The sequence below is a fragment of the Equus quagga genome, chromosome 4, assembly GCF_021613505.1.
Source record: "Equus quagga isolate Etosha38 chromosome 4, UCLA_HA_Equagga_1.0, whole genome shotgun sequence".
Taxonomy (NCBI): Eukaryota; Metazoa; Chordata; class Mammalia; order Perissodactyla; family Equidae; genus Equus; species Equus quagga.
In genome coordinates, this window is record NC_060270.1 from 137,576,894 (window position 1) to 137,604,124 (window position 27,231).

At 36.4% G+C, this 27,231-nt stretch overlaps 1 protein-coding gene across 13 annotated transcripts in view; it reads left to right on the top strand.

Moving 5' to 3' along the window:
- CARF (calcium responsive transcription factor) overlaps window positions 1–27,231 on the top strand; it is a 99,589-nt gene that overhangs the window by 67,843 nt on the left and 4,515 nt on the right. For 7 of the 13 annotated variants that reach the window (XM_046658391.1, XM_046658393.1, XM_046658392.1 and 4 more), the window contains 2 exons: window positions 1,826–1,965; window positions 5,098–8,831. The gene's annotated coding sequence lies outside the window, so the exon portion shown is untranslated. Of the gene's footprint in view, window positions 1–1,825; window positions 1,966–4,650; window positions 8,832–27,231 lie in introns of those variants that run through there. The other 6 variants (XM_046658396.1, XM_046658403.1, XM_046658397.1 and 3 more) reach the window with 6 other exon arrangements.

Sequence of the window (27,231 nt, forward strand, 5' to 3'; positions counted from 1 at the left end):
TTTCAAAACACTTGGATTTTTTACATTTATATGCTACAAGGACACTCTAAAGTCTTAAAGATGGGCATTCATTCATTCAACGGGACAGACATGTTTCCTGCCCTTTTGGAACTTAGATTCCAGAAGAGAGAACTAGACAATAAATGATAAACATAATAAATGAGTATATATAAACATAGTAAATAAGTATATTATAGTACTTATACTATAATATAAGCATATTATATGTACTTATATTAATTGTTATATGTATATTATGTACTTTTATATGTTAGGTTGAGAAGTGATATGGAACAAAAGTGGAACAGACAAAGAGGGAAATAGGGGCTCAGTGTGAAGAGAGTTGTAATTCTAAATAAAGAACCAGAGCAGGCCTCATTGAGAAGGTACATGTAAGCAAATCCTGGAAGGGAATAAGAGAGTCATGCAGATAGCATGCAGAGTAGTGCAAGAAGAGGGAACTGCAAGATTGGGAGTTGCCCAGTATGCCTGAAGGTCAGCGGGAAGGCTAATGTGGCTGGAGTGGAGTGAGCAAGTGAGAGTACCAGGAAATGAAGTCAGAGAGGTAACAAGGAATCAGATCATGTAGGATCTTATAAACCATTATAAAGACTTTGGCTTTTACTCTGTGGAAATGGGAAGCCATTGCTGAGTTTTGAGCAAAGAAATGACATAATATGACTTTCCCTTTAAAAGGATCACTTTGGCCGTTGTGTTGAGAATAAACTTTACAATTTATCTGTCTCCCCTTACTAAGTTATAAACCACAGGGGCAGGGATCTTTGTCTCTTTTCATACATTGTTGTATCTCAGTGGTAGACGCTTGGAAAATATTTTTTTAAATGGCCATTGAGGATTTTAGAGTGTCCTCATAGAAAATAAATGGGAAACAACTTAACGAGAGATGGGAAAATTGTTGAGGGGAGAGAATTGCTGAAGAAATGTCTTTGAGTAGGAGAAAGGGGATGAGATCTAATGCCCAACTGAAGGGTTTGACTTTAGAGGGAGCATACGTACTTCATCTATAGATAGATGACAGGGCATACTACATGGGTAAAGATACTGCTAGGTGGGGACAAGTGAGAGTTTGTGGAAAACTGATGGCTTCAGTGTTCTCAGTGAGACAAGCAAGGCCCTTAGGGAAGTGTTTAAGATGGGTTTGTTGGGGAACTGTGTTGGGGAGTTGAGGAAAAAAGCTAATAGAGTAATTAGACTAGGAAAGTATAATATTATTATTAATGGGCCTACTTGATTAAGAGTTCATTTGAGGTTCAGGTTCATAAATTGAAAATCAGACTAGTCGGCACGTTTGTGTGTTTTTCTCCAGTCATTATCAACAGTGACTGAGTATTTATTGAGAATGAGACACTGTGTTACCTGCTGGCTGTAGGAAACATTAACAAAACCTAATCCTAGCCCTACTCACAGTGTAGGGGCAGACAATTACACTATCAACCAGTTGTGATATAGTGTGAAAAGTACTATCAATTCAAACACAGGAAAAAACATCTTAAATCAAAGAAGTTGTTCCAGGCCAGTGAACAATTCAGGTTGTGGAGGGAATAGCAGATTAGTCTAAGAAGGCAGACAGCTGTGAAAGAGCCACTTCCAAAGACTCGTCTCATGGCGTCCACTCAAAAACTATTATGTAAAAACTTTGCCTGATCCCAATCAGATCCCCTGCTTTAAAACTCATCTTAAACCAGATTCCAAATCTCATAAATACTGTCTTCCTCACTTTCCCTGTGAGACACTGCTAAAACTCTCAAGATGCTATTCTCCTTTACTGCAGTAAGCAAAAAACTCAGTTCTGCTTTATCAACAGGTTATTTTGGAGATATTTTAAAGGAGCCAGCATTTGACAAACTGGGAGGTCCCATCAAAATCTGGTCACCCTGGAAACAGCGTGCTTTTCTGAGGCCCTTTGAGCCTCCTGCACAGGGTCTTTCCAATGATGATGGCGAGGTAAGTTCCTACTGGGTTTGAGCTCTCATTTCTTATTTTTTCAACAAACACTCCAAACTGGTAAGTTTAGTTTATTTAGTTTGAGAGTAGTATTTAGGAATAAGAAACTCTTTTTAAAAGTCCAGTGATTGATCAGGTTTGAAAAACTTTTATTTTTGGTAGAAATCTGCATTATGACTGACAACCCTACTGTTTGTCTGTTTGTCCTTGTCATTTCTTCCTTGTGCATTGATAAAAGAAAGTTCATAGGGATGAGGATGGGCTTGTATGTTCAGAAGGTTTCTCTTCAGACTGGCATCCTTTAGGAAACACTGTCTCAGATCATTTATGAAAATCTTATCAGAACTTTACTCACTCTGGTTTTATTTTGTCCATAAAAGTCTAGTTCTCTTTGGTAAGGAGGTCCCCAAGATACAAAGTGCACGATATTTGACTGACTGTCACCAGACTCCTAGGTTTATCTCTAGTTCTGTGCCCACTCTGGGATGGACTCCTGCCTCTTATATGTATTTATACTAACATGAAAATGTACCTTCTTAACTTTCTATGTGATATAAGGATTATTTGGAATATAATGATTGCTTTGGAGAACTTTTGATATGAACAAAATTGTTCCTTTTGGTTGGCACTTTGAAGCAAAAAGGAAGCAAATATCAAAAACGTACAATTGTCTACATTTTAAGGCAAGAGGAAACTTCCAAAATATAGTCAAAGAACTATGAAATTGCTTCCTTAAATGGTTCCTTGGCAAAGGCAAGAGAAAAATGTGAACATATTAAAACTATCTCTTTTAGATTCCTTCAAATCACAATTTGAATATGATATCCTTTATTCTTCTTTTCTGCTTCCTTATCCTATGTTCCTCTATTTCCCTCTGTCCCATCTATCCTTCTGACTTTTTCTCCTTGCCTTGAAAACACCTCCTAAGGAGATGGTCTTGTTAGTCTAAAAGAGAAAGATCACTTTGTTTAATATGAGACACCCCTCTCATTTCCATACTTCAACTGTTAATAATTACTGGTCTTTGAATCATACAAATCAGATTGTCAAGGGCCTGAGTTAATGTTTAAACCTGCTGTAATGACTCTCTCTTTTTCTCTCCCCCATCTTTCCTCCCCTCCCTCTCTCATGTGCTTGTATGTCAAAATAGGTTTTCCTGCATCTATACTTTCCCTCTCTTTAATTAAGGAAAGATAATTAGTCTTTTACAGTGATAATTTTGTATTTGACTAAAGCTAGCTCCCTCTCATTTTTTCTATTACTCTTCTCCTTTTTCCTCCCTAGGAGATCTTTAAAGATTAATTGATGAAAATAATTATTCTGTCATTATGTGCTAAATCTAGGAATATCTAATTAAGAATTTCTGAAATAGAAAGCAAAATCATTAAATTGTTTTGTGTTTCTTTTTCTTTAAAATTGCTTTTAAGAGATATTTCTGGTTAAAACTACAGGAAAAGAAGAAAAGGCCTTGATTCTAAGGATAAGGGCTTTGAAACAGAATATAAAGAATTTTTATAATTTCATTTATGAATACAAAGCTTATATATTATATATAAAATGTGCATAAAATATTCCTGATAAATAGATGAATCATTGGACAAATTAGAATGAGTTTATCATATTGGTTTAAAGGGTTGAAACCAATTATCTACTTCCTGACTTTAATATATGAAGTTAATGCCAACATGATATTCTACTTTATACAAGATTATAGAATGTCTCGTAATTTAAAATTCCTATATTCCTTGCATTGGTTTTATGGGACAAACAAGTTATTATTATTATTATTTCTACAAATTGTTAAAGATTACAAAAATTTAGAATCATGATTAACTAGATAAAATTGTAATGATGGGTATCTTAAAAAGGTTTATAATCTTATGATATTTCTTTAATATCAAAATTCTTAAGTTTATATTTAACTAAAATTGTAATTTCTAGATTTTTAGCTAACTTAAATACCTTAGGCAATTGTTAAACTAAGTTTATTGATATGTAATCTTTGAATACTTCAACAAAATCTAAAGAAAAAAATGAGAGGCACAACATTTGCCACTAAACAGTTGTATTTTACTGTTATTCTTTTTTTTTTTTAAAGATTTTATTTTTTTCCTTTTTCTCCCCAAAGCCCCCCGGTACATGGTTGTATATTCTTCGTTGTGGGTCCTTCTAGTTGTGGCATGTGGGACGCTGCCTCAGCATGGTTTGATGAGCAGTGCCATGTCCGTGCCCAGGATTTGAACCAATGAAACACTGGGCCACCTGAGGCGGAGCACGTGAACTTAACCACTCGGCCATGGGGCCAGCCCCCACTGTTATTCTTATACACTTAAAAATAGATATATTGGGGCCGGCCGCTTGTCATAGTGATTAAGTTGGGCACACTCTGCTTTGGTGGCCCAGGTTCAAGGGTTTAGATCCTGGGCATGGACCTACACCACTCATCAGCCATGCTGTGGTGGTGACCCCATATAATGTGGAGGAGGATTGGCAACAGATGTTAGCTCAGAGTGAATCTTCCTCAGCAAAAAAAAAAAAAAGATAAAAAAAGATATAGATTTAGAGGATGTGAAAATGCCTTTGGATTTTGTTATACAAATAACCTCCTTAAAATTTATAAAGATAATATGAAAGGCATGCCCATTAGAAAAATAGTTAAACAGTAACTGGTTTTCTGTCTTCTAGTTTTTTCCAGGAGAAAAAGAAGTTGGTCACCTAGGTTAAGTGGAGCAATTAAGACCATATTTAGTATAATTACAGAGAGATGTGAATATGTATGCAATATTATTGCTCTGGTTTGTTTCTTAAAGAATTGTTGCACTTAAGATGGTAAATTCATGGAATGCTGAAGTGGCTTCCTAAAAGAGCTGCAGCATGAAAGGATGGGTGCCATCCTTGAACGTGTAGTATATGCGTCAAATCAGAGACCTCTGCATGGTGCTGTGTTCCCAACAGCAAGACTACATGGGGCAGAAGCAGGAGTGGCCCCATTTACCATCATTCCCAATGACACACTGGGAGATTTTATGCCTCTCATCCCTTTAACTCTGGGCTCTGTAGGGTTGGAGGTCCTGGTGCCCAAAGGGGGCGTAGTCTTGCCACGGGGAACACAAAGCTTTTATTGAACTTTAGGATATGGCTGCTGGCAGTGCACTCTGAAGTCCTTGTATCCAGACATCAGCATTCTGGCAGGGGTGCTCGACCCTGCTCAGCAGGAAGAGGACATGTGGAACCCAGATGAGCCATTTGGGAACTTTTTGGTCCTCCTGTCTCATTGTAGCTGTGGATGGACGCATGCAGCAGTCGTCAGCCTGAGAACAGTATGATGGCTCGGACCCCTCAGGAGTTAAGATTTGAGTCACCCCACCAGTAAGTCCCCAAGTCTTACTTTAGAATGAGGGAAATCAGAATAGCTAGTGAAAGAGGGAGAGCATGAGTACCAGTTGTAACCCCAAAGATCAACTGCAGTGTCAGAGGTCCCTTCTGAGTTTCCCCTCGGGAACACAGGCCCGCAGGAACCATGGTAGACCTGCACCCTGGACCTGTGAGAAATCTGTTCAGCGCAAGGGGCGAGCTGTAGCAGCTATGAAAATAAGCCACTCAGAGCTGTTTCTGCAGAGAATTGACAGATGGCCCCAGTTGCTATGCTCTGACTCTACTGTAGTGCTTCTGCAGAAGCTGTGCTGCTCCCGGGCTGCTCCCAGCCGATGACTGAGCATGGCGAAGGTCCGAAGGCAGGCCCATTTCTCTGAGAAGGAGGACTCTTGATGGGTAACTTTGATTCGAGGTTCCCCCATCAGCCTTGCAGACTTTACTCAATACCAATCAGGTCCTTGCACTGAAAAACTCAAGCTAGACTCCAGAAACCTCAAAAGTATCTCACCTTTGCCCTTACCCCTCAGAGATACTGCTAAGATCTGTCAAGGTAATATTCTTCCTACCACAGTAAGCAGAAAACTTAGTTTTGCTTTATCAACAGGTTATTTTGGTTGGTGGTATTTTCAAGGAGTTGGCATTCAACAGATGAAAAGTGGCCATCATTCAAAAAAGCAGGGGTAAGAGCTTCATAGGTAGAAGGAACAGTAAATGCAAAGGCCTAGAGGTGGAAAAAAGTGTTAAAGGGCAGAAAGAAGGCCAATGTGGCATGAGCTTAGAGAGAGAGCAATAGAGAAGATGGTATGAGATGAGGTCAGGGAAGTATAGAAAGCCCTGGAGTCCATGGTAGTCATAGGGTCAACTTCATTCTGAGTACAAAGAAAACAATTAGAGGGTTTTGAGTGGAGAAGTGACATACCTTGGTTTCTATGTTGTAGGAGCATGAGTTGTGGAGGGACATGAATAGAAATGGGGAGAGCAGTTAGGAGGTTATTATTGCAGTTACGCAGGTGAGACCTTAGGTGATTTGGAACTAGATTGATAGTGATACAGCAGGCAAAGAGAAATGCACAAATTCAGGATCTGTTTTGGAGACAGAATCATCAGAACTTGCAGATTGATGGGCGGTGGGGGGTGGAGATGGTGTGTGAAGGAAGAGGAGGAATGAAGAATGACTCCAAGGTTTTAGTCTCGAGCTGCTGTATGACTGGTAATGAATTTTACCGCTTTGAGGAAAACTGATGGGGACGAATATTTTCAGAAGAGAAAAGCAAAACCTCTCTTTTAGACCTGGCGAATTTGACTTCCAAATAGAAAGATTAAGTAGGCACTTATAAAGTCTAGAGATCAGGACTGGAGGTAAACATTTTTTGTGATTTATCAACATGTGGATGGTATTTAAACTAGAGAACAGAGAGATCACCTCAAAAGAAAATGTAGATAAAGAAGAGAAGAATCCCCAGGATCTAGCCCTGGGGCCCTCCAACATTTAGGTTACCTAGAGCAGGAAAGATGGCTAAGAAGGTAAAAGGAACACCGAGAATGCTTCAAACTGGTCAGTTGAGTCTACTTTGGAACCTGTGAGGAAATGGAGGGGCAGGAAGTACCTCAATATTAGTTGCTAATTGAAACAATCTCTTCAGTTCCTTAGCCAACAAATACATATTGAGTATTGTAAACAGGGGTGTCCCAGAAACATTACAATATAAGGTAACCAGTCTAACTGCTGCTTAACATACCATACTTACATACAACGCTCCCTTGCAGCGAGGGGCATCAGATTTCTAGGCTTGATTACAAAAGTATTTTGGAAAAGTCTGTCTTTCTGCTTTCTTGTCTTTTTTTTTAACCAACTGTCTTAAACTATCAATTTTTTGTTGTCTTTTAATACATTATTCAATTTTAGATTTAATAAACTATTAAACTTCTTCACTTATGTTGCTTTTACCTAAAATATGCTTAGATGGAATTATGAATTCTGGCTTTAAAAACATGATTAGAATTATGTAAATATGTTAACTCTCTTAAGGTCTTTCCTCTTTTTTTAGGTTTGGTTAACATTTGAAAATACACTGTAGTGTTTTGATATCAGAATTACATTCATCAAAAATATGGATGTATTTAGACTTTCAGGAAGAATTTAACCAAAGGATATAGGCAGAAATAAAACAAAACAAAAACATCTAGCTTGTAGTAGCTACAAAACAACGTGTGGCTTTCAGAGTAAAAGACTTCTATATCAGTTGCATAATAGTAATTCTTTATTCATGAGGTCTTTTTATTTCCATGGAAACATTGAGGTCGTTTTAATTTTTAATTACACTAGAGTTTACAGTTCCATAGATTTTAACTCTGTTGTAGTAAGCACAGAAGCTAGGGCTTTACCCATTTCCACTTTAAAAAGTACAAAAGAAGAAAAGATGGTTTAAAATGACCATGAGTTTCATTCAGTTTCAAGCTTTAGCTGTATATTGATTATTTCTAATTTTTCCTAAACCTGCCCTGCAATTTTATATCCAATTACTTCTTCTGTTTTTGTCTATACCCTTCGGCTAAAAGTATTTTCCCAGGAAGTAAACTAAAATAGGAAACTCAGCGGGGATGTTGGTGGGATAAGTAGCACATGAGGTGTGAGACTGCTGTCAAGTGACAGAAGGAGCAGAGAACTACTTCTGCCACCTGCTCAGCTCGGTAATCTTGGGTGCATGCCTTCATTTCTCTGGCCCTCAACTTCTTCACCTGCAACTTGAGAGAGTGAGGATGAGTGACAGAATTCAATGGTTCTCTGAAATATGTTGGCTCTATGGAACCCATGACTTTGTGGAAACTATCCACATGGCCCCGATGTTGATGACAGTTCTCATGACGTGGTGTCTGTCACAGGGACTAGGTGCAGGTCAGGAACAGGAAGCTATGGAATGAGACAAATTATTCACTAAATGGGTCTAATACAGATTTTATAGCTAGAAAATCTTTTATTTCTTTTCCCTTTCTGTATCATTAAATTTCCAGATATAGAAGTTTTACAGGTTCTGTTCCTATTCGATTATGGTCATTTTCAGAATGCAAAGGGCACAGGGAAAGGAACTGACATTTACTGAATATCTACTGTATATTATGCATTGTATTTTCACATAATTATTTTTCAATCTTTATAGCAGTCCTATAAGCAGCAATTACTATTCTCATTTTATAAATGAGAATTTGAGACTCAAACGAGGATAATTCTGCCAAGTGCTAGTCAACATTTGAAGATACAGTTTAAAATATCACTTTGAAGTTTTACTGTGAACTGAGATTTAGCTTCTTTCCTATTTATATTTGCCAGTTGTCTTTATCAGTATTTTCCTACCTATTGGTTGAGATCCCTGAAGGGTTGTAGATTACTTGCAGAGGGATATAATAATCTAATACTGTCTCTAAACAAATAAATGACTTGCATGTATGCATATGATTATTTGTTCAACTGCATTAATAAAAATATGCATTAATTTGAAAGTATTACTCATTTCATGGCATTTGCTTTATTTTATTCAAAAAGTGTCTAAGTCAGTGGATCATAACATTTTTAGACCTAGAACAGACCTTGGAAATCTGATCCAGTGCTTTTTTTTTTTTTTTTTTGGTGACGAAGATTGTCACTGAGCTAACATCTCTGCCAGTCTTCCTCTATTTTGTATGTGGGATAATACAAAATACATACAAGCCACATCATGGCTTCATGAGCAGTGTGTAGGTCCCCACCTGGGATCCAAGCTCATGAACCCTGGGCCACTGAAGCAGAGCACATGAACTTAATCACTCCGCCATAGGGCCAGCCCCCACTGCTTTTTTGTTAAACAGATGAGCGAATTTGGCTCAGAGAGGATAAATACTTTTCCCAGAATTCTACAGTTAGTGTCAGATTTAGAGCTATAACCTTAAAAGGTTCAGTGCTTTATCCATGAATTAAAATATTTTTATTGTATTGAGTTAGGTTTCTATCAGGAAACCAAAAATTAAACAGACAACTGATTGAAACATTGCTTTAAAATGCCACTGAGTAAATTTAATTTAAAAAATAATAAAAATTATTAAAATAATAATCTCCCATTAAGGAACTTTGAAAAAGATAGAAAAATAATTGTATTTAAAACTGAGTAATTTATCTTCTGTAAACATAATTTGAATCATATGCAGTTATAAATCCTGCTTTTTTTAAACTGAGCACTATGACATATTTTTCTTTTGCCTTAAAAGTTCTTCAAAATTGTTGGTTTTTTTTAATGGATATGTAATATTGCATATTATAGGATTTTCACATCTATTTATCCATTCCCTATATTCTTGGACATTTTGATATTTCATTTTTAGTTTGGTTTTTTTGGTGGGGAAGATTGGCCCTGAGCTAACATCTGTGACAGTCCTCCTTTATTTTGTATGTGGGACACCGCCACAGCATGGCTTGATGAGCAGTGTGTAGGTCCGTGCCCAGGATCCAAACCTGTGAACCCTGGGCCACTGAAGTGGAGTGTGTGGATTTAACTACTACACCACCAGGCTGGCCCCTAGATATTTCCAATTTTTAATGCCAAATATTTTTTTGTATAAAAATCATTTTTTGCATCTCTGACTACTATGTTTCTTGGTTTAGATGCTAGAACATGAAATTACTATTTAAAGAGCATAAGCACTTTCACACTCAATAATATCAGTTTTTTCTATAAATTATGTACTCTATCTAAAAGTAATTTTTGTTTGTGCATCTGATTACACCCTCATGAAAATTAAATATGATAATTTGAAGACTTCTAACTTCTAAAAAGAAATATCTCTCTTTTGTTAAAATTAACATTTTTTATTAGTGAGGTATTTTTCATATATTACTTTTTTTCTTGTGTGAAACATCAATTTTTTCACTTAGCCCATTTTTATATTGTAATATATTTTAAAGAAAATCAATTTCTGTGGGCTTTTTTTTAACATTTCTGTGGGATCGTTTGTCTTTTTTTATTACTTGAATAACACAAATATTCTAGTTGTAAAAGATTCAAACGATATAGAAATATACATAGCACATGACTCCCTCCCTTACAGATCACCACTGTCAACAGCATTTTAGAGTACATTATTCCTGTTATCATTCTATTAATATGCACATATCTTCATATTCTTTATATAAATATACATGGAATATATATATAAAAATATAAATGGATCATAGAATACCGGTTATTCAGCATCTTTCTTCACTTAATAGTGTGCATTTGGGAGCTTACTTTTTTCTCCCCACAGTGTAAAAAGCTTTCCCCCCACACCCTATTGAACATTACAAAAAAATTTGATCAAGACGTGAAAGGTGTTTTTCAGACAATAAAAATCACCTGAAACCAGTTAAGAAATAAACACTATTAATATTTTGGCAACCATTCTTTCATGCATCTCAATGTATTTTATGTAATTGATGTTTATTCTGACACCAACTGGTATACCGCAGTTCAGTTCCAGCACTAACCACCCAGAGTTAGCATAGACCACACAAATGAAAGGGCGTGGTCCCTAACAAGACTGTCCCCACTTCAGACACCAGTCAAAAGTAGGGTCCCCTAGCTACCTGCACTTCCAGCTGGCTACAATCCCGTGACCTCTTCAGATTGGATAAGTTGCTGGCACGACTCAGAACTCAAGAAAGCACTAAAGCACTATAATTACAATTACAGTCTTATTAGAAAGGATACAAACCAGGAACAGCCAAATAAGAGACTTATAAGGCAAGGTCTGGGAGGGTCCTGAATGTAGAGGTTCTGTGCCTCCTCCCCGTGGAATCAAGGCACTTCACCCTCGTATCACATCAATGTGTTCACCCCCCAGGAAGCACCACTGAGTTTCATGTCCAGAGTTTTTATTGGGGTTTCGTTACATAGACATGATTGAATAAATCATTGGCCTGTGATTGAACTCGTTCTCCAGACCTCTCCTTTCCCAAAGTCAGGAGGTGGGGCTGATATCATGTGGCTCAAAGCCTCAACCTTGTAATCACATGGTTGGTCTTTCTGGCTTGATCAGCCCTGATCCTGAAGCTATCTAAGGGCCCACAATGAGTCACCTCATTTGCATAAACCCAGAAGTGATCCAAGGGGCTCGTGAATAGCAAAGACACTCCTTTTACTTGTGAAATTCTAGGAATTTAGATTCACTCCCAGGAACCAGAGACAAAGGTGAGTCAAATTATTATACAGTACTGTCATATATAGTTTGTTTGTGTTTTTATTGTGGATGCCTGTTTTTGGCTTGGATTTCTTACCATGTCAATATACTAGGTCTATCTCATTTTTTCTCAAGGCTTTCTTGAGAAACAACATGTTTTATGTGTTAAATATACTAACTCTCTGTCTATAAATAGCTCTTTTTCCGTTTCTAGTTTGCCTCTTAATTTGATAACATCTATGCTAGACAGTCCTTCTCCAACTAGACAGCAGATAAATATTTATCTAAAATTTCTTATAGCTTTCTTCAGTCTTTCTTTTTAAATATTGAAATTATTTTGGTGCAGACAATAAGTAAAGTTTAAATGGAGTCTTTTCTCAAGTAAACAATTCTCCCAACATAATGAAATGAATTATTTTTTAAATTCACCCTTGCAAGGAATGGGTGGATTGCAAGAAGTAGGGGGTTTGGAGTGTTATGAGGAAGGTACTGTTATTCCCACTTTTTAGATGAAGACGCTGAGTTCAAAGAGATTAAATAATTTTCCCCAGATCACCTAGAAAGGGCAGAATTGCCTAGCTGATTCCAAAGCCTAAAAAAGCAAATATTGGAATCACATGTAAGTACCAAATGATTTAGTGGGTACCTAAGATTATAAAACAATTTGTCCTGATATAAAAATCAAAGATTAAGTGGAACATAGAAGAAAATCTAGTCATGACACTGAAAAATGGCATTAAGCAAAAATCTAGATCCCCCAAAACAAGATAAATTTCCCTTTTGTTGATCAATTTAAGTTAAATTAATACCTGTTACTGAATCATACAAAAATGACTAAACACGTTCACCGAATTTAGGGGATATGTTTATGATGGTTCAACTTGTAAGTTTTGTGGTGCACAGAAAATTCATGTCTGGAGGTCCAAAGGGGCGAATTGAAGAGAGAGCCACCTTCGAGAGCAGAGCAAGTCAGAGACCCGTGTACAATAAAGGACTATCAGAGACACATGCCATGCAGGCATTCAGACAGAGGACTGAAAGGAGTGATTTTATTTCTTTAAAGAAATTTTTTTAATGCTTTTTTGGTCGGGAAGTTTTGCCCTGAGCTAACATCTGTTGCCAATCTTCCTCTTTTTCTTTTTTTTTCTCCCCAAAGCCCCAGGACATAGTTGTGTATCCTGGTTGTAAGTCACTCTAGCTCTTCTATGTGGGTGCTGCCACAGTGTGACTTGATGAGCAGTGTGTAGGTCTCCTACAGTCAAGCATGTGAACTTAACCACTCAGCCACGGGGCCGGCCCCAAAAGGAGTGATTTTAAATAGGAGTCCCAATTGAAGGTCACAAGAGATATTGATTAGTGATCAAGGGGCTTCACTTGGGCAGCTCCATGAGTTGGACTTTAGAATGAGCAGCAGAGATTCATTTGTGTAATGATGGGTAATGAATTAGGAGAAAGCCATCTAATTGCTAAAAACATTTGAGTGGAAAAGTACCCTTCTTTTTTTTCTCTTCTCAACTCTCAGTATTAGGGCACTTTGAGAAACATTTGTACTTAAAATACTAGAATATTAAACTAAATAAAAAGGAGCTAAATAATTCAGGTCACAACAGATGAACCAAGTAGTTAAAATTTCATAGATATTAAGCAGATGAATGAGACAGGATTTTGTGAAATATTACATCAGCATTCACTGCATTTACATATAAAAATTGGCTACTATTAATACTGTCTGCATTATAAAAATTGACTTTATAGACTCTGATTTCCTGTGTTTTGTTTTTAAACAGTCAAGGTACGTTTTTTTTCTTTTTAAAGATTGGCACCTGAGCTAACATCTGTTGCCAATCTTCTTTTTTCTTCTTCTCCCGAAAGACCCCCAGAGTATAGTTGTATATTCTAGTTGTAGGTCCTTCAGGCTTTGCTGTGTGAGATGCTGCCCAACATGGCCTGATGAGCAGTGCTAGATCCATGCCCAGGATCTGAACTGGCAAAACCCTGGCCCACCAAAGGGGAGCACGCGAACTTAACCCCTTGGCCACAGAGCTGGCCCTAGACTCTGATTTTCTACGTTAATCTCCCCTTTAGATACTATTGTATTCAATAAATGTCTTGTAGTAGTAGTAATAATACCTTGCAATCTGGTGTACAGTTTGTGGAAAAACCTGTTGTATATACAATATTTCATTTGATCTTTATAGTTCTCTCAGGAGAGAGGTAGGATTTGTTATTCACTTTATTTCTAAGCATTTTCATATGTTGCTTAACTTTCCTTCTCAAAATATCTGTGATAGAGCCAAATGTAAGTATTGTTTTCCTATCTTTTAGCGGAGGACACTAAATCGTAGGGAATAAGTGACTTTTTTTAATTAGTTGTGAAATCATTTGAAGCTGAAATTAGATAGACTTAATTATTTGGAAGTAAAATTACTTAGCTGAGTAATCTTAAAATTTGAGATTAGATAAGCCACAATCATTAAATCTTGGTTTTCTTAAATTTTCTTACTTTCCCCAGCTTTGCAATGATTCTACTCACAATGCAGGGCAGAAAGCATTTGTTTTAAAGAGCAAATGAGCAGAAATGAACTGAGTCACTTGTTATGAAAGAGGAATTATATTCACTTATGAAAACTATATGAGCTTTGTACATAGATATAAAATTAAACACACAGTGAATGACAATATGTTTAATCATTTCTTTTTTCAATAATGTACATGGAACTTACAATGCAAGCCTTAGTATTTCAGACAGATATTTAAAAGGAAGAACTGCATAATGACTTGCTATCTAGCAGCAGGTACCTTCTTTCTAACCTGCTGCCCTGCCCTTTCCCAAACCATGCAGCACGTGGACTGTCAACGAGGATGGGAAACAAAAGTGTTGTTCACTTAACATAGTATATGTACTTAGCTTAGTGCCAAAATATGATAATAGATAACATTTATTGAGTGCCAGATGCTTTCTTTATGTTGATCTGTTAATCCTCACAACTGGTTTGGGTGTTATTTTAATCCCAATTTTATGAAAGACAAACTCAGAGAGATTAAATACCTTGCCCAAGATCATAAAGCTAGGAAGCCAAGAACTGGAGATCTAAATCCAAGACTTTTTTACTCTAAAGTCCATGTTCTAACCAGATTTAACTCTAAATTAAACAATTTATGAACTAGCAAAATTCACCGTAAGGGAGAGTATGCTTCCTGCCAACCTAGAGAGGTCCCATTTGTAAATTAAAAGGTGGTGCTTCAGATAAGGGACTGTAGGATATGCATTAATATATTAATGTGGGAACTAACATTTTTTTCCAAAGTAGTATTAACACTTTATTTTCAACCCACCTTGATCATTGAAATCCCTTGCAACAAAATATTTAATTATAAAGATGTTCTAAAGATGTAATAAATAGTCTTTAAGGAACATTGGTCTTGAGCTACTATCTTAGATTTTGTATGCCAAATAGTTCAGAGGATATTTAAATTGGAAGGTAAGCATTACATTCTATAGTTCGTACACATTTGGAGCTCTTTAGATTTTAGATCTTCTCTAGTTTACTGAGAGTTTATATTATGAATAGATGTTGAATTTTGTCATATGGTGCATCGATTGAGATGATTATATGGTTTTTCTCCTTTAGTCTGTTAAATTGGTGAAATACATAGATTGATGCTCAAATGGTACAGGTCATACATATCTTCTGGTACACATGTGCACGGTTTCTCCAGCCTATATGCAAAGTAGTTGTTAGGTCATTGGATATTCATATCTGTAGCTTTACCACATGATGCCAAACTGATTTTCAAACTTATTGTACCAATTTTACTCTCACTAACAATGTATAATAACTCCTGTTGTTTCATATCTTTAACAATACTTTCTATTGTCTAACAATACTTCCTAACTTTTGCGAAGCTCATAAGTATGTCGTAGTTTTTATTTGTGGTTTTAATTTGCTTTTCCTTAATCACAACTAAGTTTGAGGACCTTTTCAATATTTGTTCGCCATTTGTATTTCTCTTCCTGTGAATGGCCAAGTCAAATATTTTGCCCATTAAAAAAATTTTAGATAGTTTATATTACTTATTTTTTGGAATTCTTGGTATATTCCAAATAAGAGTCTTATCAAAAATATGTGTTGCAAATACATTTTCCCATTCTAGAGTCTTCACTCTCGAGTGCTTTTGAAGAACAGAGTTTCTTAATCCTAACGTAGTTTAAAGTTACCAGTATTTTCCCTTATGGCTAGTGCTTTTTTATTTCTTGTTTAAGAAGTCACTCCCATTTAGTGATTCCTCAGAAAGTTGAACACAGAATTACCGATGACCCAGCAGTTTCACTCCTAGGTATATACCCCAAAGAATTGAAAACAGGGACTTAAAAAGATGCTTGTATGCTAATTTTCATAATAGCATTATTCACAAAAGATAAAAGTTGGAAACAACCCAAGTGTTCATCAACAGGTGAATAGATAAAATATGGCACATACATACAACAGAACATCATTCAGCTATAAAAAGGAGTGAGGTTCTGATCATACTACAACATGGATTTGGGTGAAATAGCTAGACACAAAAGGCCAAATGTGTGGTTCCACGTATGTGAAATGTCTAGAGTAGGCAAGTCCATAGAAACAGAAAGTAGATTAGAGGTTACCAGGGGCTGGGTGGGCAGGAAATGGGGAGATATTGCTTAATGGTTACAGAATATCTGTTTGTGGTGTTGAAAACTTTTGGAAGTAGGTAATGATGATGGTTGCACAATTTTGTGAATGTAATGAATGCTGCTGACTATACACTTAAAAATGGTTAAAATGGCAAATTTTATATATATTTTACCACAATAAAAAAATCGTTCCCTATTCAGAAACAATGAAGATATTATCTACTAAAAGCTTTACAGTTTTGGCTTCTTATTCGGTCTGTCATCTACCTGGAGTGGATTTTTGTTTATGGTATGAAATGGGATCGAATTTCTCCCCCCCCCCCATTCAGAGAGCAGTTATCTCAGCACCATTTATTGATTGCTCATTCCCCACCTCTTTGCAGTGCCACCTCTGTCACAAGTTACGTGACCATATTTGTATGGGTCTATTTCTAGACTCTATTCTGTTCCATGTGTCTGTTTGTCTAGCCTTGCACCACCATCACACTGTATTAATTACTATAATTTTATAAATTTATAAATCTTGATACATGCTGACACAAGTCTCATGTTGCTCTCTTTTTCAAGAATATCTTGGCTATTCTGGGCTATTTGCATATTTCTACCCTTTATCCTTGAAGATTCTTGTTGTTTTCCATTTTCATATACATTTTATATAACATATGATAGAATTACTTTTTTTTCTATTTCCAGGCATTCATACAAAAACTATTAGTATTTTAATTGAGATAGCATTTAATTTACAAATCAGTTGGGGGAGAGGTGACATTTTTACAGTAACAAAATTTTCAACCTATAAGCATGGTCTATATTTCCCTTATTTAGGTCTTGTATCTTATCTTTTTAAAAGTATAAAAATTTCCCCTGTAATGGAGAAATTCCTCTTTTCTTGGATTTATTACTAGATAGTTAAAGGTGGTTGATATTCTTTGATTCTACATAAAGTTTTTTCTTTTTAATTACATTTTCTAGCTTTTTATTGCTGTTGTATACAAATACAACTAATTTTTGTATATTAATCTTAAATCTAGCCACCATGCTAAACTCTCCTATTATTTCTAATATTTTTCTCCATAGATCCTTTGGAGTTTTCTATGTATGCAGTCACATAATAATGATAGTTTTATTTCTTCCTTTTCAATTCTTATGCCTCTAATTTTTTTCCTTGAATTTGCACTGGTTCCGATACAATGTCAAATAAAAGTGGTGATAATGGGTATTCTTTTCATGTTCTTAATTTTATTAGAAATTCTTCACTTAAAATCATGTTTATTCTATATCAAGACTGGGAAATTTTCTTCTATTCTTAATGTAGGAAGAGTTTTTATTATGAATTAATGTTGAATTTTACCATATGCTTTCTGAGCATCTATCGAGATGATTGAGGTTTTTCGGTTTCATCTATTAATGTGGAAAACTGCATTTATAGTTTTCTAATATTAAATAATTTGGAGATAAACCCAACTTTGTTGTTGTTGTGTTTTTGACACTGATTTTTTATTTCTCAACGTTTCTTTGTTTGCATTTGGCATCAGGGATAATACCAGTCCCATAGAATATGTTAAAAAGCATTCTTTTTTTTTGTCCTATTATATAGCATCTAATTTATTTTGTGCTGTTATTTTAAATCATATCTTTTAAATTGTTTTCATTTTTCTGCCAGTTGCTTATCTGTAGAAATACGGTTGAGGGCAGAGATTTTTCTCTGTTTTATTCACTGTTGTACCCCTAGTGCCTACAATAATGCCTCCTTTCTGTTTTATTCACTGTTGTACCCCTAGTGCCTACAATAATGCCTCCAAAGAGTAGGGATTTTACAGTGTTTTGAGTGAATGGATAAATATTTTGTTCAAAAAATTGGTAATGATGTTTGGTAACCTGTTTTAAAATACCCACTGCAGTACCGACTGCTAGCTGCTCATCTCATACCCATTTCCCACCTTTTCCTTAGGAAAAGATAAGATATTGGGCTTTGATAACAATGCGACCCCCTAAAACTACATTTCTCAGTCATCCTTGTAGGTAAAAGTGACCAACAAGATGTAAGTTGAAGTCATTGAGTTTCCACAAAATATCTGTAAAGGGCTCCTCCTCAGCTGAGAGGCAAGTTCCCTTGTTCTGCCTGGAACTCAGGTGTTAGCACTGGAGCACTAGCAGCCACCAGGGGGCCACGAGGGAAAGCCCAAGAGAAATGTCTTGTTGACCTCCATAAACCACGGAACGAATGCCAAACAACTGCCCATCTCTGAATTTCATATTACCAGAGAGAAAAATAAACTTCTGTCTTTGTTAAGCTACCATCTTTAAGCCCTGCTCTCTTACTAGCTGGCAAATGCATTCCTAACTGATACACCCACCATTACATTCTAAACATTTTCCCATATTCCTTATGTGACTTTTATGACTTGTACTAGATATGTACTTTGCCTCTATATGCATGTGCTATAATTAGTTTAACCAATCCCATATTGGTTGTATACACTTAAAATGCTTTAAGAGAATTTTGGCCGATTGTATTTTCCAATGATTCCTCCACCCATATCTGCCATCCCACATGTTCTTCTTACAGTATGACCTTGACACTCATCCCATTAAGTAGTCAGGTCTATGTCCATCCCTTTGAAACTGGAAAGATATTTATGACTGCCTCGACCAGCAGAGTAGGATGGAAGCTATGCTGTGTGACCTCCAAGCCTATATTATAAAAATACCAGGTACTTCCACCTTGCCCTTTTGGAGTGCTTGCTCTTGGGACCCAGCCACCATGCAATAAGGAAGCCTAAAGTAGCCCATGCAAGTAGACCACATGTAAGGCCTACAGGTTAGTGTTATGTTGACAGACCAGCTAAAGTCCCAAGCCAACAGCCAGCATCAAGCGCCAGATGTGTAAATGAAGATGTCTCCAGATTATTTCGGGGCTCAGCCATTGAGTCACTCCCTGCCTTTTGAGTCTTTCAGCTGAGGCCCAGACATTGTGGAGCAGAGATAAGCCATCCCTTCTTTGTTCTGCTCAAATTCCTGGTCTATAGAATCTGTGAGCACAATAAAATCGCTGTTTTACACCACTAAGGTTCTAGGTGATTTGTTATATAGGAATTGTAAAACTATGAGAACTTTTAAGACTATGGAAACCTTTAGAAGAATGTTGTGATAGATACAACTTCATAGTTTTTAGTCCTTGGAGATACTGATATTATAGAGAGAATGAAACAAACCAAGTTCAGTCATCCTGATAAGGGTGGGAGAAGGGTGGTGTGGGAGACTGCAATTCATTTTTCCATAGTATTAGCTAGGCACATGGATTCCTAGTGAGAAATAATATTTTCCAGTATCCTTTCCAGCTGGATGTAGCCATTGACTAAAGTCCTGCCCATGGAATATGAGAAGTGATTTGCAACTTCTATGTCACTTGCTTGGAAGGAAATTGCCCTTCATTTCCATTCTTTCTCCCTTCCTGTGAGCTGGTTGACAAGCTGGTTCCAATCCTTGGGCTTGGAAGAGCAATGCGAAGTGGAGAACCAGGGTCCTTGAATCTCATTGTGGAATGAAGTTGCCCTACCACCTGGGGAGCTTACCTACTTTTAGATCGTTAGAAAAGATTTAAAATTCCTGTCTTATTTAATCCACTGTGTTCTATGGCATCTGTGTTACATTAGCTTAACTGCCCCTCTCACTTATACAGGTACTTAAGAACAGGAGTGGAAAGACCGAAAGATAATAGAATTCCTAGGAGCACAGCCTAGGAAGTTGGCAAGGTTGGCAATTACCAAGGCATCGCTTGAAAGCAAAAGCTCTAAAGCCTGGATAAGGAACCTAGAACAGAAAGGAAGTTACTATTTTCATTATCTATATGCTGACTCAGCTGGTCAGTTACTGGTCACTCAGGAGTTTGTAATTGCTTCCATAACTTCTGTTATTTTTAATAGCTGTTACAACTGACTGATGAGAAATAAAATTTATAATGCATGAAATGTTACACAAAATGTCTAATTAGGCTTTTAGAATTTCTTGCCTTTTTGCCATAACCTATTCAAATGGAAAAACAGCTTCTCTCTCTCTCTCTCCTTTATGGTGAACTATGCATAAGGTTAAAATTTACTTTTTGAACCATTTTTAAGTGTACAGTTCATTGCCATTCAGTACATTCACACCCCTTTGTACCCATCACCACTAACCATCTCCAGAACTTTTTCATGATCTCAAAATGAAACTCTGTAACCATTAAATAATGACTCCCCAATCTACACCCCTCCCCATTTATTGTAATAAAATGATCTTTCAGTATCCACTAAAGCATCAGAAAGCTTTTAATGGGACCAACTGGGTAACTGCAAACAATAAGAAGATATAATTAGGAAACTAGGCTTTTGTGATTCCATGTCTATTTGCAAAATTATTCAACTAAAGGTATATCCTTTACAGAGGCTGCTTAGTTTCTCATTTGGAAACTCAAAAACTTAACTGAAAAAAATTTGTTTTCTTTAGTTTTCTATTCTCCCTCTAAACTTGTACTAAACAAGCTTTGTTTCATTCATATTTATTTCTTTAGGGCACTATTTTGCGTCTGCTCATTCACTCTTAGAAACTACAATCTTCTTAATCTACTAATCTGTTTCACTTTGGTGAATCATGTGATAAACAAAAGCTAAGGATCCTTTTGGCAGGAAATAAATATGAGAATGGAATGCTCAGTAAACAAAGATCTTTCCCTCCGCATTAAATCCATTATAACAAAATAGGAAAAATGAAATATGTAACTTTTTTCAGAAATTTCTTTAAAAAACTGTGAAGTATTTCCTATTTTAATCATTGTTTAATTGACTGCCTTTAATATGTCACACTGTCAGTTTAAGTAGGAACTAGCTGATCTCAGCCCTATTTTTTGTGTGTTACTTATTTGATTACTAATAAAACTTTGGTGTAGCATGAAAAAGTAAAGCCCTGTGAGTCACGGTTACAGTTATTTACCACTGAAACTCTAGATTTCATAACCTTGATTCCAGAGAAGCTGATAATCTGCTTTCTTACTTAAAGAGAAAAAGTAAAAGGAGCCAGTAAATCAAACCAATATACAAATCAAAATAATTATCGAAAACACTGAAAACACAGTGCAGATATAGTTCCTAGGAGTACTGATAGATTGATGTCAGAAATATCATACATTCTTTGACTTTTACTGTGAAAAATGTAGGGAAAAATTAATTGAGATGTGTGGTGGTACAGCAGATGCAGGGGTAAATTACACAAAGGTTTTTCTTATTTTAAATTCTTATAGTATTATATTGCTGTAAGAAAGAAATACTTCTTGATACATAACAAGTAAAGAGATCTAAGGTATTGAATAACTTGAGTTTGAATTAGAGCACTTGAATTTCAAGAAAGCCTCTTTCTTAGAACAATAAATCTCCCCAGTCTCAAAATTTGCTTTTCTTCACATTTAAGTAGAAGGAAATAGGAATTTAAAAAGAGAAAATACTAACTTTTAAGTAAAATTTTCCTGTAATTTCCTTTTTCTTCTTGATTAAGGAATTTTTCTCTACTGTAGACTGTGGAAGTCTTTCAATTAACTAGCGTCCCAGCCACTATAGAAAGTTCATTGTACATGAAAGCAAAGTAGTTTGCTTTCATGTTTCAACTGAATTTTAATTACTGTATTCTGTGTGTGAGGGGAGTGTATGATTACCTGTTGCCTTGGGAAAGATATCACAAGGTCGAGGACAACAGATATAGTTGTAATCTTGCCATTAAATTTAAAACTGCTTAAAAACTCAAAACAGCTTAAAAACTCTAATTTTACACGAATGAAGTTAAATCATTGAGCCAGCATTCAGGACCCACTGTGAGCTAGTTGCAAACTATATCTTCCCAACCTCATCTCTGTCCTCCTTCCACCCCAGCTAGACTGCTCAGGTCAGTCATGGTTTCCTCAAAATGCAGAGGAGGATTTCCTCAGGAGTCAAGACTTTACCTAAGGCATTGTCTTTACAGACTTCTCTTCTTTCTTTCTGGACGCCCAAATTCTAACATTTCTTCAAGGCTTAGCTCAGATACCACTCTCTACTGGAAGCCTTCCTTAACCATTGTAGTTATTTGGTGGTATCTCCCTGCAACTCTCCCCATTGAATGTACCTTTACCTCTTTAAGAATCCTCTTTATTCTATTTCTATTCCTTTCTCTTTTTTTTTGCAGAGGAAGATTCACCATAAGCTAACATCTGTTGCCAGTCTTCCTCCTTTTTTCTTCCTTTCTCCCCTCCAAAGCCCCAGTACATAGTTGTGTATAGTTGTAAGTTCTTCTGGTTCCTTTATGTGAGCTGCTGCCACAACATGACTACTGACAGACAGGTAGTGCTGTTACATGCCTGGGTACCAAACCCAGGCCACCAAAACACAACATGCCGAACTTTAACTGCTAGGCCATCAGGATTGGCTCTCTCTTCCTTTCTTTATCTTATGCTTCAGATCTGCCTCTTCCACAACACCTGAGAGCTAAAGAGGTTGTTAGATGGGTATCAAAGTAGAAAGTACATGGGTGTTAAATTCAGATATGGCTAATCGGCATGAATTTTGCCTCTCCCTTTTGCTAGCTAGCTGTGTGACCTTGTACCAGTTCCTTAAACTTTCTGAACCACAGTTATCTAATCTGTAAAATGAGAATTCCATCTGCCTTGTAATGTTAGTTTAAGAATTAGAGATAAAAGATGTAAAGCATGAACTATGTACATAGGTGCTCAACAAATGATTATAATGCATACTTGGCTTTTAGTCCCCTTTCTAGTGGTAGCCACCAATAGGCAGCCCTATCTTGAGTTAATTTTCATTTTTTAGAACTAGATCACATGTTTGAAGTTCTCATTACAATATCAAGTAAGTTGGACCTCGCTTCTCATGGGGGTCCTGGAGGACCTCTTATGTGACTAGGAAATCCTGGAAAACAGAGGTTCTCAACTGGGGATGATTTCGCCCCAAGGATGTTTGGCCTTGTCTGGAAACATTTTTGGTTGTCACAACTGGAAGATACTATTGGCATTACTGGATAAAGGCCAGGGATGCTGCTAAACATTCTACAGTGCACAGGACAGCTCCCTGCAACAAAAAATTATCCAGTCCAAAATTTCAACAGTGCTGTGGTTGAGAAACCCTGCTCTAAACTCTTCATCCTGTGGACTCTGAAAAGGCAGCTTAAGAGAGTCAAAAAAGCCTAGGATTAAGGCATTCTGGGTTCTAGTTCCAGTTCTGTCAACCAAAAGCAGTGTGCTACTGGACAAGTCAACTCCTCTAGACTTCAATTTATTTTCAGTAAATTGTCAGCTTATTTATTCGTCTATTCTCTATGTTTCCTACAGTGCAAATTATCTCTAGAGCTCACTGTCCCAAACAGTAACCATTGGCCACATGTGGCTATTTGAGTTAAGATTAAATAAAACTAAAAATGTATTTCTCAGTTGAACAAGTCACATTTCAATTATTCAATAGCTACATATGGCTAGTGGCTACTGTACTAAACAGTACAGATGTGGAACATTTCCATCATTGCAGAAGTTTCTATTGGATATGGTGGTCTAGAGGCTTGGTTATATTCAGATTCAGGCCTTGATTTTTTAACATTTAAAATGGAGATATTGAATTCCATGATCTCTAAGGTAACTTCCAGTTCTCTAGTTCTGTGATTCTAAAGGAAAATACATAAAGTTATCTCCTTTAATAAAAGAATCTGTAAATGGGTGGCTGAGGAATTTTGGAAACACCCATATCCCAATGAATGTAATCATAATCAGAGTGTTTGCATTAGCATGTCTGACACTAGCTCAGACAACTGTGTAGTACCTACTGAAAAGGCATGAAGAGGAATTTGAGTTGCTGGTTCAGCATATAAGGATCTTGAAAGTTGTCGCTCCATGCTATCAACAAGTAAGAAGCTGAACAAACTGAAAAATCAACAATTCTTCTTAGCTTCATCAGAGAAGTGAGGTCACAGGGTAAACATCTGCCCCCAAATTGGAGAGACAGGTGAATACAGAGAATCACAACATACCAGAGCAGAAGCCCTAAGCAGAATCCTCCATGGGAATCCATACTGGGGTAGGAAATCCTGAACTGTAATTGATGAATGCTGGAGGCTCAGAGTCAACAAGTCTGAGAGTTGAAAACTCCAGGAGGTCCTAGTCATGGGGGGGACCCCTCCCCCCAACTTTTATGAGTTTTACTTCTAGGAGCTTGTTTAGATTCTCACAGTAAATACCAGAGAAAAATCTCCTCATGTTTCCAGTAGGGGGAGGGGAAAAGGAACCATTTTCAAATAACCAGAGCATTCTGTTCTTTTAAAAAAGTCCAGCCATTAAGAGAAATTATTTCACCAGAGCCTAAACTACTGGGGCTTTATCAGAGCCTAACTGATCTGGGGGAAGGGAAATACCCAACTCCAGCCCACTCTAGCCATCCTGTCTCACCTAAAGGGGGAAAAATCTGAGAAGCACTGTGGGGTTCACTGTTCATAGGTACAGGCTCACTGAAAGACTGAGACCTAATCATAGAACTAGGCAAAGCTTCTCCTCCCCTAACACCTCACATTACTAAAGGCCTATTTACTGCAGTTCATTTTACCCAGTACATCATGTCTGGCTATTAAAAAAATTACAAGGCATACTCAAAGGCAAAAACACAGTTTGAAGAGAAAGAGCAAGCATCAGAACAAGACTTATATATGGCAGGGATTTGAGAATTATTGTACAGGGAATTTAAAGCAATTATGATTGATATCCTAATGGCTCTGATAGATAAAGTAGACAGCATGCAAGAAGAGATGGGCAATGTAAACAGAGAAATGGAAATTCTAAGAAAGAATCAAAAAGAAATGCTATACATCAAAAACACTGTAATAGAAATGAAGGATGCCTTTGATTAGTAGACTGGATGTGTCTGAGAAAAGAATCTTTGAGCTTGAGGATATATTAATAGAAACTTCCAAAATGGAAAATCAAAAAGAAAAAAAGACTAAAACCCAGAAAAAAATATCCAAGAACTGTGGGACAACTACAAAAAGTGTAATATGTGTAATGGGAATACCAGAAGGAAAAGAAAGAAAGGAACAGAATAAATATTTTAAGCAATAAAGACTGAGAATTTATCCAAAGTAATGACCAACACCAAACCACAGATCCAAGAATCTCAGAGAACACCAAGCAGGATAAATGCCTAAAAAGGTACACCTTGGCATAGGGATATCATATGCAAATGTTAGAAAATCAAAGATAAAGAAAAATCTTGAAAGAAACTAGAGAGAAAAAACACTTTACTTATAGAGGAGCAAAGATAAAAATTACCTCTCACTTCTCTTCAGAAATCATGCAAACAAGTAGAGAAGGGAGTAAAATATTTAATGTATTGAGAGAAAAAAAACCAACCTAGAATTCTGTACCTGGTAAAATTATCCTTCAAAAGTGAAAGAGAAATAAAGACTTTCTTAGACAAACAAAAATTGCGGGAAATTGTTGCCAGTAGACTTGCCTTGCAAGAAATGTTAAAAAGTTCTTCGGAGAGAAGGAAAACAATATAGGTCAGAAACTCAGATCTACATAAAGAAAGGAAAAGTATCAGAGAAAGAATAAGTGAAAGTAAAATAAAAACTTTTATTTTTCTTATTCTCAATTGATCTAACAGATTGTTCAAAATAATAATAGCAACAATATATTCACTTATGCACACTTAGGTATATAAGTGCGCATATCTGCTTATGTTTAAGTGAAGTGAATGACAGCAATGATACAAGGGACAGGAGGCAGGAATTAAAAACATTTTGTTATTATAAAGTTTTTGCAATACCCGTGAAGCAGTGTAGGGTTATTTGAAAGTGGGCTTAGATTTGTTGTAAATGTATATGGCAAACTCTATGGCAACCACTAAAAAAAGAAGTATAAGTAATATGCTAAGAAAGGAGAGGAAATGGAATCATATAAAATGCTCCATTAAAACCACAAAAGGAAGAGCCAGCCCCAGTGGCCTAGCAGTTAAAGTTCGGCATGCTCCACTTCCATGGCCCTGTTCGGTTCCCAGGTGGGGAACCACACCACTGGTCTGTCAGTAGCCATGCTGTGGCAGTGGCTCATATAGAAGAACCGGAAGAATTTACAACTATATACAACTATGTACTGGGGCTTTGGGGAGGAAAAAGGGGGGAAAAAAAAAAAGGAGGAAGATTGGCAAGAGATACTAGCTTAGGGTGACTCTTCCCCTAAAAGAAAAACAAAACCAAAAAAGCACAAGAAGTAAGAAAAAGTGGAAGAAAAAAATAGGAACAAATAACAAGGGCAACGAATAGAAAACAGTAACAAATATGGTAGATATTAATCCAACTATATCAATAATCACTTTAAACATCAATGCTCTAAATACGCTATTTAAAAGACAGAAATTATCAGAATAGATCAAAAAACAAGACACAACTATATTTTGTCTATAAGAAACCCACTTTAAATATAAAGACATATATAGATGAAAAGTAAATTGATGGAGAAAGATAAACCATGCTAACGCTAAACAAAAGAAAGTGGGGATAGCTATATTAACTTTAGACAGAGCAGGGAAAGTTTTGAGCAAGGATAAAAAGGGGCACTACGTAATGATAAAGGGGCAAATTTTCCAAGAAAACATAATTCTTAATGTGTATGCTTTTAACAAGTGAGCATCAAGATACATGAAGAAAAACTGATAGAAATGCAAGGAGAAATAGATGAACCCACTATTAGAGTTGGAGATTCCAACTATACCAGAAATGGACAGATCCGGCAGGCAAACATAAGGTCATAGTTGAAAACAGAACCATCAATCATACAGGATATACTTGATATCTATTGACTCCTTCACACAACGGCAGAATATACATTCTTCTCAAGCTCACATGGAACATTCACCAAGATAGACCACATTCTGAGCCATAAAACACACCTTAACAAATTTAAAAGAATAAAAATTATACAGCATCTCCTCTCAGACCACAATGGAATTAAACTGGAAATCAGTAACATAAAGATAGTTGGAAAATCCCAAAAT